Below are 898 nucleotides of genomic sequence, written 5' to 3'. Positions count from 1 at the left end.
TTATTTTAAAAAAATATATATTATATTATTATTTTTATTAAAATATTCTTATAATTTAATAGAATTAAAAAATATCGTTTTATTTAACTTTAGAAAAGACCTAAATATCTTTTTTTTTATGTTTATTACCTTAAATAAATCAAATTTTAAAACTCAACTAACTTTTAGTTTTTTATATTTTCAAATTTCAAAATTTAGGCAAAAAAACAACAAAAAGTCAGAAACACATTAACAAAGATTAAAAAAACAATTATTCTTCATCTTCTCCAATTTTTTCACATATGGTGTTCTTCATCGAATTCTTCTCTCCTCCTCTTTTTCACTCTATATTTATCATATCTCTGCCATTAATACCACTCTATAATGGTAGATTCGAATTTTCAACCGAATCAATTTAGCAATTAGATCCGTGAAGCACTAGAAAGCAATACCAAAGAGATCGAGATTAATTTTGATCTAGTGATGGCGAAACGCTCACAACCTTAAAGTTTTAGGGCGAGGCCACACTCTACTCTCTTTATTCGCCGCTATATTTATCTTGTCTCATCAAGATTTTGAACTTAAACATGCATCAGAGCAACGCTACTGAACTAGTGTCAAGTCTCTAGTTATCCCGTTCTTGAAGAATTCTACTTTGATGGATTATGCGAAACGATGAGAATTACCACAGCTCCTAATGACAGAAGTGTGATAGATATAGAGTAAAAGAGAGGAGGGGGAGGAAGGAGAAATCCAATGAAAAATACCATATGTGAAAATTTTGGAAAAAATGAAGAACAACTTTTTTTATCTTTTTCTAATGTGTTTTTGACGTTTTGTTTTGTTTTTTAAATTATTTAAAAATATAAAAGATTAAAATTAATTAATTAATTTAAAAAGATAATTTTTGTGCAACGAA

The 898-nt window shown here is 27.1% G+C and overlaps 1 protein-coding gene across 3 annotated transcripts in view; it reads right to left on the bottom strand.

Moving 5' to 3' along the window:
• LOC107625878 (uric acid degradation bifunctional protein TTL-like) overlaps nt 1–898 on the bottom strand; it is a 17,332-nt gene that overhangs the window by 10,767 nt on the left and 5,667 nt on the right. The gene's annotated exons all lie outside the window — the stretch shown is intronic.

The sequence above is a fragment of the Arachis ipaensis genome, chromosome B02 (genome assembly GCF_000816755.2).
Source record: "Arachis ipaensis cultivar K30076 chromosome B02, Araip1.1, whole genome shotgun sequence".
Classification (NCBI taxonomy): Eukaryota; Viridiplantae; Streptophyta; class Magnoliopsida; order Fabales; family Fabaceae; genus Arachis; species Arachis ipaensis.
Note: the sequence above shows the minus strand (reverse complement) of the source record. Positions and strands in the feature narration are given on the sequence as shown.